Source organism: Mobula birostris, chromosome 18 (genome assembly GCF_030028105.1).
Source record: "Mobula birostris isolate sMobBir1 chromosome 18, sMobBir1.hap1, whole genome shotgun sequence".
In the NCBI taxonomy this organism is placed as follows: Eukaryota; Metazoa; Chordata; class Chondrichthyes; order Myliobatiformes; family Myliobatidae; genus Mobula; species Mobula birostris.
Genome location: NC_092387.1, coordinates 1,377,782 through 1,391,070, shown reverse-complemented (window position 1 = coordinate 1,391,070; position 13,289 = coordinate 1,377,782). Strand labels below are relative to the sequence as shown.

The 13,289-nt window shown below is 40.7% G+C and overlaps 1 long non-coding RNA gene across 2 annotated transcripts in view; it reads right to left on the bottom strand.

Annotated features, from left to right (window-relative positions):
- Positions 1 to 11,790, bottom strand: part of LOC140211777 (uncharacterized) — an 89,145-nt gene extending 77,355 nt beyond the window's left edge. For both annotated transcript variants that reach the window (XR_011889582.1, XR_011889583.1), the window contains exon 1: positions 11,726 to 11,790. This is a non-coding gene — a long non-coding RNA (uncharacterized lncRNA). The remainder of the gene's footprint in view (positions 1 to 11,725) is intronic.
- Between the last annotated feature and the right edge of the window lie 1,499 nt (positions 11,791 to 13,289).

Genomic DNA, 13,289 nt, shown 5'->3' with positions numbered 1-13,289 from the left:
GTGCAAGGAAACAATATGATTTGGCAATATGAGTCAGCTGCACCTTTCCTCATTCCCTGTCACGCCCACTGTTGAACTTGAATGCACGTGAGGTCATTACCCGCGCGTCATCCATGTCAGCGTGGGAGGAAGATCAACTCCTCGAGCTTGCAAATGACGACGGGCTGAAAAGTATGTTTGACATAACATCTCTGCCGGCATTCTGGATCAAAGTCAAGGCTAAATATCCTGAGATAGCCACGAAAGCACTGAAAACGTTGCTTCCATTTCCAACATATCTCTGCGAAGCGGGGTTTTTTGCAATGAATGCAACGAAAACTAAATTGCGGAATAGACTGGACATTGAACCCCCTTCGAATATCGCTGTCTCCTATCACCCCTCAATGGGACTGTCTTGTTGCAGGGAAACAAGTCCAGGGCTCCCACTGATTCAGCAATATTGGTGTGTTGCAATGATTTTATATGTTCATATGGGGAAAATATGCGCTGTGTTTATAATATCCAAATGTTACTTAAAATGTTAGGATGCTATTAACTTATTGTTATATTCATGCGAGGAAAATATGTGCTGTGTATTTAATATTAAATTCGTTAGATAAACCCTTTTAGAAACGAAATTGAGCGTATTAGCCACTTATAAGTGACTTATAGTTGACTCATCACCTATATTCCGGTCGTGATTAACATTCCCCCCCGCCCCCCGCCCCCAGGATTGCCAACTGTCCCATATTAGTTAGGGCATCCCATATATTGGGCTAAATTGGTTTGTCCCATACGGGACCGCCCTTGTCCCGTATTTCCCCCGTTAAGGTAGAGCGTTTCTATGAAACCTTTCGTGCTGAAATGGCGTGAAGCGAAGAAGCAATTACCATTAATTTATATGGGAAAAATTTTTGAGCCCCAGACCCAAAAAATAACCTACTAAATCATACCAAATAACACATAAAACCTAAAATAACACTAACATATAGTAAAAACAGGAATGATATGATAAATACACAGCCTATATAAAGTAGAAATAATGTATGTACATTGTAGTTTCACTCAACAGAATCGCCAAAAACGATTTGTAGAAAAAAAATTGGCACGTACACGCATGCGCACACAGGTGCTCGCGCAAGGCATCATGGTAGTCTTTCTCGGGGTAAACACAACGTATTTGACTGCTACTTTTGTCCGTTGGCAACCCTACTCCCCCACAAGAATATTGTCAATAATAAACCGGCGCGCGGTGCAAAAAAGGTTGGGGATCCCTGGTCTAAACTGTTAGTCTAGTTACTTAAGCACCATATTAATTATATTTCTAGAATTGCCACAGCCACTTTTATGAAAGTCAATTAGGGACAGGCATTAAACAGCAATTGTATCAACAGTATTCACATTACATGAATGTGCGGTATAACACAGTAGAATTTATGGGTAACCAGATACAACAATATCTAGAAAGGCACAATTTTACAAAGCAACAAGCACAACTGGATTCCAAGCTCTAACAAAATTCTAACAATAAGATTACATTCAGAGTATGTATGCAAAAAACAATTTCTATAATACCATGAAGTCATTATGTATAAATAGATGGTGATGAATTAACTTCTTCCATTTTACCAGGTGACTTGATGACTATAATACGAGTTTGATGATTGTGAAGCTGTTATACAGGCATCTCAAGTAGTGAAAAGAAATCAACAGCAGCAAAATATTTTAGTATCACTCACAGTGAAAATTTCTACAATAAAGTAATTGCGCTAAAATGATAGATTGCCACATATTCTTTAGAACTGAAGAGTAGAACAAGAACAAACAACCAATTCCCATTCTGAACAAGTGAATAAAAAGTGCTTTGTGAACAATTGTGTGGTCTGTTGGAAAACAGGTCATTCAGATTGCTAGAAATGGATAGAAAGGAGTAAATTATAAATTATAAAAGATGTTTGTGCTAAGTATATGACTGTCCTTGTACACAAATCCCTAAAAGTTAAAGTGCAGATTCAGTTGGCAAGAACGTACCAGTTACCAAAAGGATTGGAATACAAGAATAGAGTTGACTTGATCCAGTTGTCTAGCTCCACAGCGAAACTACATTATAATAGTGTGTAGGTCTGATCTTTCCAAGTAAGGATAAATTTGCAATAGAGTGTGGGCCTTGTTTGTTGAGGTGAGAATGTAAATTGGTCATACATTCTCAATTTCAGGTGATCTAATTGAAAGAAAGATTGATTTTTTTTTACAGCCTTGATGGGATAGATACAAGATTGATGCTTCCTCTGGCCAGAATGTCTAGAATTTGAGCACCAGTCTCGATAAAAATTCAATTTAAAAAACTTCTTTCCACAGAGTGTGTTGAATCTTTGGAAAGGACAGTCAATGTGTTGCCACTGAGTATATTCACACAGATAACTGTACTTTGTAAGATAAAGGAGCCAAGGGAAATAAGCTACACTTAAGTAAAAAAAAATTAGCCACGACCTTAAGGAATGTTACCACTGCCATAAGGACTTGAATCTCCTATTAATATCCTACTTCTTGGTCTGTGCGTTCTGTGACGAGAATACACATAAATTAAGATGTTTGCTGGCCTGGGCTAGCACCAGTGGCATCAGCAGTTGGTCTGCCACCTGTCCTCAGGGGAGGGAGAGATAAGGAACACAATGAAGCAGCAATTGGAGATGTTAATGAAGGAGACATCAGTCTGGGTATTGTCAAGATTGGCTCCCCCTTTGAACCCTGAACTGTTTGAAGTGATGGACAGGCGATACCTCAGCAGAGGGATAAAAAGGGACAGGTTCGCTAAGGCAGCACACACGACACTCGAGGTAACGAGACCCTGGAAGCGGTGCCCCCCCCCCCGCAAGTGGCAGGAGTCGTTTGGAAGGCTGGTTGCGGAACCAAGCCTTAGACACACAGGGTGGAAAGGTACGATCAGCGGGAACCCGGTGTGTGTCCGCCCTTGCCTGGGGTGCCAGGTTCACTGCAGAGGATCAACCGCATCTGGAGGAGGGGTCACAGTCGGTGACCCCAGGTGACATCACAAAGGACTCGCCCGAAAGCTGCTTGTGAGCAATATCGCAGGTCTGAGTGGAAGCCGTTTCGAATGATCAGTCATTCTCGTTCTCTCTCTCCTTCCCCCCACATTGTCCATCGCCATGGCAACGATTACTGTGAACTGAACTAAATTGAACTGGACTTTGTGTCACTTTGAAACTGGTCATTTACCCCTAGACAACGATAGAGCTTGATTGATCCTGTTATCTTAATTCTGTGCACGTGTGTTTATCATTGCTAAACTGTTGCATTTATTATCCTTTCAATTACTGTGTTGCTTGTTTCTTTAATAAAACTTTCTTAGATCTAGTAATCCAGACTCCAACTGAGTGATCCATTTCTGCTGGTTTGGCAACCCAGTTACGGGGTACGTAACAGTTCTTATCGAAACTTCAGTCACAGATAGGGCAGAAAGCCAGAATTTTTCCCCACACTCCTCCATGGTAGAAATATCATGTACAAGAGAATGTGTATTTGTGAGAGGGGGAAAGTTTAAAGAAGACGTGCAGGACAAGTTTTATTTTCTTACACAGAAAGCTGTAGATGCCTGGACTGGACCATCAGGATAGTGGTGGAAGCAGATACGATAGAGGCAATTAAGCTTTAGACAGACACATAAAAATGTAGGGAATGGTAGGACATGGATGTACAGGCAGTGATTGAATTTAATTCAGTATCATGCTCAGCTCTGACATTGTGGGCTAAAGGGCCTATTCATTGCAATGCTGTTCTATGTTCCAAATTACACACGATCCTCACATGAAAATATAATGTCACCCTTTAGTATTATTGGAACACCTTTCACAACACTATGAGCTTCCCAGAAAGATTGTAGCATTCAAGAGTGGCAAAACCAGCATTTAGAACAACACAACACAGTACAGACGTTTTGGCCCATGATGCTGTGCTGACCTTTTAAACTACTCCAAGCTCAATCTATCCCTTCCCTCCCACATAGTCCCCCATTTTTTTTCATCCATGTGCCCGTCTCTTAAATGTCCCCAATATATCTGCCTCTACCAGCAACCCAAATAGCATGTTCCATGCACTTACCACTCTCTAGGTAAAAAAAAAATCTACTTCTGATATCTCCCCCCGTATCTTCCTCCAGTTATCTTGAAAGTATGCCCTTTCGAATTAGCCATCTCTATCAATTGCCTCTCACCTTCCTTTTCTACAAAGAGAAAAACCCTAGCTCTATCAACCTTTCCTTACAAGACATATTCTTTGCTTTTATCTGTAAGGCAAGAGTAATAAAGCATGGAAACAGGTTCCCTGTCCATGGTGCCAGCAAGCAAGTCCCTTTTCCCATGTGTGGCTCAAATCCCATTAAACCTGCTTATCCATGCATTTATCCAAGTGTCTTTTAAGTGGTATTCTACCTGCCTCAACCACAGTCTCTCTCAATTCATCCATAAGACAGGAGCAAAATTAGGCTCCTAGGCCCATTGATTCTGCTCTGCCATTCAATCACGGTGGATTAGAAAGACATCTTACTAATCAAGAACTGTGTTTAAAATATACCCAATTATTTGGCCTCCCACAGCCATCTGTGGCAATAAATTCCACAGATTCACCACCCTTTGGTTAAAGAAATCCCTCTTTCCTTATTCTAGCAATTCTTGAAAGATAAGTTCTTAAGAAATAGGAGCAGAGGTAGGAATCTGGTCTGCAGAGCCTGCTCCACCACTCAAAAAGATCACGGCTGACCTGCCTTTTTTCCCATAATTGCTGATTCCTCTGCTATGGAAATATGTAACTGTGTTTTAAATATATTTAATGAGGCAGTTTCTACTGCTTCTCTGGGTACAGAATTCCACAAATTGACTACTCTCTGGGAAAAGCAGTTCCTCCTTATCTCCATCCTAAATCTAGTTCCCTGGATGTTGAGGCTAGTCCCTTTGTTCTATTCTCATCTACCAGTGGTAAACTTTCCTGTCTCTATCTTAATTTCATGCTTCTATAACAGTGGTTCCCAACCTCCGGGCCACAGATTGATACATTGCCGCGATGCATGCAGGGGTGCAGCGGTAGTTGGAACACACCCAGCACATCTTTAAGAAAAAAGCCGAAATAAACAAGCTAATTAATTAGGTGCCGCCCGGTACATAAATGTCAGCCCAGATCAGAGGCAGATGCAATCGGCAATCCACATCCTCTGTGCAATTTGCTTTTCCACTCAATTTAGTATCATCTGCAAACTTAGACCCCCTTCCAAATTCTTAGCTTATGTTGCATGCCCAGCACTGACCCCTACAACACTCAAGCAATCCTCCATTCATGCATTACTCCCAACTCCATATATCCTTGTCGTGTGTGGCACCTTATCAAACCTTTCTGGATATTCAAGTGTACAACATCCATCTATTCCCCTCAATCCATGCACTCATTATATCCTCAAAAAACTCCAGTCGGTTTGTCAAACAGGCCCTGCTCTTCAATTAGCTATGCTGTGGCTGCCTGATTCAAGATTGTTCAGAGCTATTTCCTCTACACAGGTGTAAGGATAATAAAATAACTGTTACTCTGGATCAGATGCAGCAAAAAAAAAGATAAAGAACACAAAAATAAATAGTAAAATAAACTATAAATGTAAATACACAAGATAGCTTACAACATTGATTGTTTGTCCATAAAGTGGTGTTAGGTTGTACATAAGATGACTGACAGGAAATAATAAAATAATGGTGGAGTTAGTGGGTGGAGATGTTGATCAGCTTTACCGTTTGGAATAAGTAACTATATTTGAATCTGGTGGTCCTGGCTTAGATGTTACATAATAGCCTCCTTCCTGATGTTCCTGGCTATTTTCTGGCATCTATACATGTCCTTGATGGCAGGTAGGCTGGTGCCAATGATGCATTGGGCAGTTTTGATTACCTATTGTAAAGACTTCCTGTCTGCCTTTGTTCAGTTTCCATACCAAGCAGTGATACAGCTTGCTGGGATGCTCTCTATTGCACATCTGTAGAAAGACGTGGGTCTAGCTCTCTTCAGTCCCTTCAAAGTAGAGATGCTGGTGAGCTTTCTTGACTATGTAAGATGTGTTCTGGGACCATGAGAGGTTGTGCATAATGTGCACTCCCAGGATGCTCACAGTTTCGACTGCTTACTGCCGATATAAAGGGGGATGCAAGTGGTGCAAGTTCTCCTGAAGTCGATAACCATCTCCTTTGTCTTGTTGACATTAAAGAAGTTAATTTACCTGGCACCAGGCCTCGAGCTCTTCAACCTCCTCTCTGTAGGCCATCTCATTGTTGCTGTTGATGTGCCCCATTACTATTCTGTCATCGGCGAACTTGACGATGTAATTGCTCAGGTGCTCGGCTGTGCAGTCATATGTGAATAGAGTACACTGCAATGGGCTCAGCACCCAAGTACAGATGTTAAGCTAACTCACCTACAGTTACCTACTTTTTGTCTACATCCTTTTTGAAACAGTAGCGTGACATTCTGGTCTTCCAAATCCACCAGGACCTGAGTCCAGAATTTTTGTAAGTTATCACAAATATGCCTACTACAACCCCTGCCATTTCTTTCAGTACCCTGGGATGCATCCAATCAGATTGTGTTTGTCTATTATTGTGACTTAGATGATGACCAGACCACATTTTATGAGTAATTGATGCAGAAAACCAAATAATTGCAAAGGGCTCACAAACTTTTTCTTGCAACTGTGACTCCCATCAGGGTCTTTTTATCCTTACAGTTTCTTTACCTCCAAGTACCTACATCTTCTGACCCTATGTCACTTCTTGTTAAGGATTTGATTTCATAGTTTTAACCAACAGTACCACCACATTCCCTGTGCCCACCAGTCTGTCATTTTGATAGGAAGTATCCTTGGATGCTTAGCTCCCAGCTGTGTCATAACTGCCAGTTTCTAAATGTGCAACACGTTCATCTACCACATGCATTGAAATACAACACCTTCAGTCCTGTATTCACCAACACTCTTAAATTTGTATCCATGTTGCCTGAAGTTAAATTCTATTCCCTGTCTAAGCTTTGTCTTTTATTTCATTCAGGAGACTTCAGTAACCCATCTTGCACTTTCCTTCCCTTTTATTGTATCCATTATTTTCCATCTTTTAAACCAGCCCCTTACTATTTAAAGCCCTGTCCACATCTCTACTTGGGCGATTCACTTGCACCCTGGTCTCTGTATGACTCAGGAGGAATCAAAATGAATCAAGTTACTATCGCTGACATACGTTGTCAAATGTGTTGTTTCGTGGCAGCAGTACAATGCAAGGCCCCGGGCAACGGCTTCAAAAAGCCGGCTAAACCAGGTGAGGGTAGCCGACGGGTCTCAAACCCTCGGTGAGATAGAGAGTTGTCTATCCCAGCATGTGAAGACAGACTCCGGCGGATTGAGCGGACGAGACCAATGGAAGGTCCAACGGTCAAGAAGGCGGTCTCTGCAAGCATCGTGGAACGTGTAGAGCAGAACAAGACACAGAAGACATCCTGGTCATCACTGCGCCTAGTCCCATCTCCAGCCGTCTCGACTCTTGTCTTGCCGCTGGATCCAGATGGGAATTGGGAAGAGAGAGTGAGGCTGATGCTGCGCGACTCTCCCTCACTTAAATCCAAATCAAGTGCTGGTCTCGACACCATCATAATGGTGTCAAGGTCTTCATCGACGACAACGATGGACAAACAACAACAACAATGCAAGGCATAAAAATTACTGTAAGTTATGATAAATCAATAAATAAATACTGGGAAATAGGAATAGTGAGGTGTGTTTATGAACCATTCATAAATCTGATGGTAGGAGGGAAGAAACATTGAGCATGGGTCTTCAGCCTCCTGTACTTCCACCCCAATGGTAACGAGCAAGGGCATATCCTGGATGTTGAGGGTCTTTAATGATGGATGATGCCTTCTTGAGGCACTGCCTTTTAATGATATCTTTGATGATAGGGAGAGTTATACCCCTCATGGAGCTGGCTGTGTCTACAACACTCTGTAGCCTCTTTCAATACTGCAGATTGGAGCTTCCATAACTTGGTGGTGATGCAACCAAAATGCACTCCACCATGCATTTGTAATTCTTTTTTATTAGAATTCTTGGTGACATACCAAATCTTGTCAAACTCCTAATGAGGCATAGCTGCTGGCATGCCTTTTCATAATTGTATCAATGTGTTGGGCCCATGATAAATCCTCTGAGATTTTGAAGCCCAGGAATTTAAAGCTGCTGTCCCTTTCTATTGCTGATTCTTCAATGAGGACTGATGCGTGCTCTCCCTGCATCCCTTTGTTGAAGACCACTATCAATTCTAAGATCTTGCTGACACTGAATGAAGTTGTTGTTGCAATACCACTCAACCATGATTCTGGGAATGAAAGAGTTAGCATACGAGGAACGTTTGATAGCTCTGGATCTGTACTCACTGGAATTTAGAAGGATGAGGGAGATCTATTGAAACCTTTCAAATGTTGAAAGGCTAAACAGAGTAGATGTGGAAAGGATGTTTCCCGTGGTGGAGGAGTCAAGGACAAGAGGGCAAATCCTCCGGACAATCCATTTAAAACAGAGATGCAGAGAAATTTCTTTAGCCAGAGGGTGGTGAATTTGTGGAATTTATTTTCACAGGCAGCTGTGGAGGCCAGGTCGTTGGGTTTGATAGGTTCTTGATTAGTAAGGGCAAAGGTTACAGTGAGAAGGTTAGAGAATGGAGTGGAGAGGATCGTATAATCAGCCACAAACTAATGGGTCACCAGACTCAATAGGTCAAATGGTCTAATTCTGCTCCTCTGATTTGTCATTTAAAAGCTGATGAGAAATAACGTCAAAAATCTTTTCCCTCTCCTGTGGCTCCACATATTGTGGCTATAATGCTTTAAGAAGGCCTATTTTCTCTCTCTCACCACACTTAGTATAATTATAGAATTTCTTGGGATTTTTCCTTAATCCCGTCTGCCAGATCCATTTCATATCACCTTTCTTGCTCTCTTTATTACGCTCTTATACTTCATGGGATTCACTCCTCCCCAATTGCCTGATGTCAATGTATGTCTCGTTTTTCCTGACCAGAGTCTCTATATCTCTCATCAGCTGGGGTTCCCTAAACTTGCCAACCTTGCCCTTCACCCTAGTGGAACATACTGCCCCACTCTCTTGATATCACACCCTTAAGAGGCTCCCAACTTGCCATTTATCTCTTTACCAGCAAGCAGTATCACCCTATCAGCCTCTGCAAGATCCCATCTAATACTTCCAAAATTGGCCTTGCCTCAATTTAGAGTTTTAACCTGTGCATTTGGCCTATCATTCTCCATAACTATTTGAAAACTTACAAAAAATTATAACTATATGCAAAGTACACCCCAAACAGCACTTCAGTCACTTAATTCCACCACATTGCAATTAAGGATAAATGCTACGTGGATATAGCCAGATCCTGAAAAATTAAAGTTATTAAGCTTCTACTACTAAAAATCATTTCAGTCACCAAAATATTCTCTCAGCTGGTTCCACAATGGCTGCTGTTAACTGTGTGATTGTCACAAGGATGAATTCTACATTCTACTACAATTTTCAAAAAGATAATAGTGCCTATTCTGTTGCTTATTAAATTATCCTTCATAAATCTAACATTTCTTTAATCTATAGTCTTTCCTGTAAGTGATATTTCTCACCAAAAAAAAACAGAATCCAAATGGTGTAGCAATGTCCATTTTAGAAAATCTACCAAAAGTGTGCTGGCAGCCATCCTCAACCTGCTCAAAAATTAAAAATGGCAGCTCCAGCAAATTAATGAATCTATGATTGTCATTTTAACCCCATAATAATTAACTGAAAAAGATTGAGGAGAATGATTAGTTGGAAGTATACTGCTTTAATTACATGAACCATAATTTGTGGTCTAACATAAAAAAGATCAAAAGAACCATAAAAAGCAAAGAGTACAAACATAAAATGCATGAAAAGGCAGCCTAACACATGATCACTATAATCATACATGCAATCCCAATAGTTTTAAAACACAGAGTAAGCAAAATTCCAGGAGTCATTCCTCATATCTGGATTATTTGTCAAATTATTTTGAGCCCTCTCTAAACGTTGGCATCCATAGCACTGGATACATTTGATTTGAGAAACACAAAGTTAAAAAGAGAAAAAGCAAAATAATCACCCAGATTTTCCAATCAGTAGCATTTCTCAATGTCATATTATTAGACACAAATCCTCTTATGAAGCATATCTTCCTAATCTAATATTAAAGCAAATAGCCAATCAATCTGAAAAGAACATTAAGCAAACAGTACACCAATAACAAAATATTTCAAACTGCATATATTAATATCCACATTTCGAAGAACATTATAAAATTGGTAATATTGAAGTTATTCATAAGCATCTTAGCATACAACCCCCCACCCACAGTTTTATTTCCCATTTATAAACGAGGAAATAATTTTGGAATACAGCACAATTTTATAAGAATCTTAATACATGCTATACAGAATTGTTCAATCACATTGCTTCTCAGTAACCTCAGTAACGTTGTCCAACCACTGCATCCTGGATAAACCACTTGCCTGAAAGCTATTTCAACAATACTACAAGTCATAAAACACCCTACAAAGTAGAAAATACGCATTAATAATACATGCAAAGTCACAACCATTTAATCAAATGGAAGAGCAAGCCATTTTAAGAGATTAAGTATTCGCGTCAAGAAATATGACATTCTGGAAGGGTCGAATACACAGAGTAACATACTGTAATAGAGGGCAGGCTGTAAAGTTTGTCTGGTTGAATGCTTAACTTGATTCTGCAGCGATGCTTTTTTAACACTAGGGATTAGGGTTATTGCTAAAGATCTGCGTTTCAAAGACTACCAACATGCAATCCATAGAAGTTTTGCTCCATAACCTTAATTAAAGAAAATCACCATTTTAGATAAAATCAAACTGTACACATTTATTTTGTCTTCATTTTTAAGAAAATGAATTTGAAACACTCTTTCTGCAGCTGTTCGTTTGAACACATTCAAAAGTGCAATTAATCGGAAGCCTGAAATCAAGGTTTCACTGTCAAGAACATTTATGAGTGTCCTATTCGGCGTTGCAGCAAAATTGCTATTTTATGGTTGAATGAAAATCCATCAGTCATTATAATACTTCCAGAAACAGAGTTGTATTATATATTAGCAGAACTACCATTTGTTTTTAATTCATATTACAAAGTAAATCGCTTACATTAAACTAATTAAATGTTTGACATTCAACATAAAGGAAATTAAGGTGGCGGCAACAATAAAGAGCAATAAAGACAAGCACCTTTGCATCCTTTGCATGGATACACAGTCAGACATCAGGCTTTATATTTTTATTATCAGTAATTGTTTGCCAGTTGCTTTGTCTGCATTACTATCAGCATTTTATCTGAACGGGAGTGTCTTAAAATAAATTTTATTGAAAATGTACAGCGTACAGTAAAAGTGTTAAAAGTGCTGCAGTGTCCCCGGTTGTCAGCACATCCCCGAGAGACAGAAACAAAGTGGCCTAAAAAAAGCCTGACCTGTTTCCATGAGAACAAGATACAATTGGATAAATGTAGCTAAAAGGAATTGACTTTTCCACACTGCACCTGACTAAAAATAACGGGAAAACAACACCCTGAAGTTCAGACTTAAATCAGCTAATAAAACTGGGTTCTTACCGTCGCCTTTAGCAGTGAGGCAGTACTCCAGCCACTCTTCACCCGAAACACTGCCTCCCTGACAAGGACGCAATCGGCTTGCGCGCGCAGCCGGCTCAGCCCACGGCTGCGCGCCCGACGCTCGCCTCCCCTCCCCCGCCCGCGCCCGCGCCCCCGCGGGCATCGCTCACGCCGGGTCCCTGTGGAACGTGAGCTCCTGCGCGCACGCGGAGTCATTTTCGTTCACAAAAAAAGTTTATCTTTGTGTTTGGCACCTTCGAAATCGTAATCCATTTATTTTACAGAAACATTTCGAAGGTTGCACCTGGAGCGCCGCGCTGGTGGATCTTGTTACCGGAGTGACTTCCCAGTAATGTTTCGTGTTAATTTAAAACATTCTGTTTTAAACATCAGCTATTTCTCCTGATCTATAGCTATAGTTCACATTGCACCTTCAGTACTACCTGTGGTGTATGAGTATTATTGGTAAGGCCAGCATGTATTCACCTTTCAGGGGTAATGGTGAACTGTTGTTTAATTGATGCAGTGTCTGTAGTTAAGCTGCTTCCACATTGCTGATATGTAGAGCGTTGCAACATTTAAACCCAGTGATATTGGGAGAAAAACAATTATATCTCACAATGTGTGACTTCAAAACGGTTTTCTCATGTCTCTGCTACCAACGTTCTAGGTAATAGCAGTTCAGGGTTAGAAAGTGCTGTGGACGGAGCTTTCGAAATCCTAATCCATTACTGCTGCAGTGAGTCTTAACATATGAGCTGATGCTGGAGGGAATTAATGTTTAAAGGATGGGGGTCCAATTAAAGAGCTATAATGGGGGTTTTCTAATCACAAAAGAGAGAAAATCTGCAGATGCTGGAAATCTGAGCAACACACACAAAATGCCGGAGGAACTCAGCAGGCCAGGCAGCATCTAGCATAAGAGTATAGTTGATATTTCCAGCCGAAACCCTTCAGCAGAGGTTGTGTGTGTTGTTAGGGGATTTCAAGTCTTGTCCTGGAAGGTTTAAATTAGACAGGGAGCAGGGGAGGAACATGAGCAGAAAGCGAACATGGAATTCTGGGAAAACAAAGAAAGGATAATATGGCAGGCTGTTGTTTGGCCCACATTTCTCTGAACCTTCTCAGTCATGTGCTGATTCACATCAGTTCATTGTCATGTACAGCAAGATGCAATGGAATGTGTTACTCATGTTAGGCTAACACTTTATATATAGTGGGCACAAAAGAGTAGGAATGTAATAAAAATGACAGAAAAGGCAGAAGATAGCAGTCCCACAGCCTAGCGAATGTGAAAGAGTCAACTGATCTAGCAGATTTAATAGGAACTTGCGGAGCCACTTTGTTCAAAGGGTGGAACGAGAGCTGCCAGAGGAAGCAATTGAGTCAGGTCAATAACAATTTTTAAAAGATAGTTGGACAATGACATGGATTGGTAAGGTTTAGAAGGTTATGGTACTAGTTTGGATGGAGCATCTTGATAGGAATTGGTTCGGCTTGAAGGCAGGGTGACCAAAATCCTTGTGGGCGCTTTGCTAAAGCTATTGAGAGGATTTAAGCTAGT